We start from the raw sequence: 1,261 nt of genomic DNA, 5'->3' as shown, positions 1-1,261 counted from the left end.
CGAAAAATGGAGGGCCAATAGAATCCACTTTGAAGAATCTTCGCCACGGTCTTTTTAGAACTGAAGTGGCCTCTACATGCATGATCATGGCAAAAAGATAGGACATTTTGCTGGTTATTTTCAGGAATACATCTCCTTATAATCTGATCTGGGCAATATTTGAACAGGTAAGGATCATCCCAAAAGAAGTACTTCGCCCCAGCCAAGAATTTTGATTTGTCTTGCCTAGTCCAATGTGATGGCATTTGGGCAGTGACAAGGTAGTTCACTATGTCTGCGAACCATGGTGCATGATTTTGAGAGATGTGCATAAGTTGTTCATCAGGGAATGTCTCAGCAATCGGCACAGCATTTTCATTGAAGTGGACAACCAGCCTAGATAGATGGTCAGCTACCACATTCTCGGAACCCTTCTTGTCCCGAATTTCAATATCAAACTCTTGCAGCAACAGAATCCACCGGATGAGACGAGATTTAGCATCTTTCTTTGACAATAGATATTTCAGTGCAGCATGATCCGAGTAGACTAAGACTTTAGACCCTAGCAAGTAAGATCTAAACTTATCCAGAGCAAACACTACAGCTAACAACTCCTTTTCAGTAGTGGAGTAGTTAAGTTGTGCATCATTCAAAGTCTTGCTGGCATAGTATATGACATGCGGAATCTTCTCTACTCGCTGACCCAAAACGGCTCCCATAGCATAATCAGAGGCATCACACATTATCTCGAACGGAACCCCCCAATTAGGTGGTTGAATGATTGGTGTAGAAGTTAAGGTCTTTTACAGAATCTCAAAGGCTGTCTGGCACTTGTCATTGAAGTCGAAAGGAACATTTTTTGCCAATAGATTACATAGAGGTCTTGCTATCTTGCTGAAGTCCTTGATGAATCTTCTGTAGAACCTAGCATGCCCCAGAAATGACCAAACCTCCTTAACTGTCCGCGGGGGCGGAAGGTTAGATATCAGATCAACCTTAGCTCTGTCAACCTCAATACCTTTATGGGAAATTACATGCCCTAAAACAATTCCTTGTTTCACCATGAAGTGGCATTTTTCCCAATTCAGAACCAAATTCTTCTCCTTGCACCGTACCAGCACCAATGTGAGATGATGTAGACATTCCCTAAATGATGAGCCAAAGACTGAGAAGTCATCCATGAAGATCTCCAGGTGACGTTCAACCATATCTGAAAAGATGCTGATCATACATCGCTGAAAAGTGGCGGGTGCATTGCACAATCCAAACGGCATACGGCGAT

The 1,261-nt window shown here is 42.7% G+C and overlaps 1 pseudogene; it reads right to left on the bottom strand.

Moving 5' to 3' along the window:
* Nucleotides 1-470: 470 nt before the first annotated feature.
* Nucleotides 471-1,261, bottom strand: part of LOC132167210 (uncharacterized) — a 6,059-nt pseudogene continuing 5,268 nt past the window's right edge.

Source organism: Corylus avellana, chromosome ca1, assembly GCF_901000735.1.
Source record: "Corylus avellana chromosome ca1, CavTom2PMs-1.0".
Classification (NCBI taxonomy): domain Eukaryota; kingdom Viridiplantae; phylum Streptophyta; class Magnoliopsida; order Fagales; family Betulaceae; genus Corylus; species Corylus avellana.
This window is presented reverse-complemented; position numbering and strand designations above follow the sequence as displayed.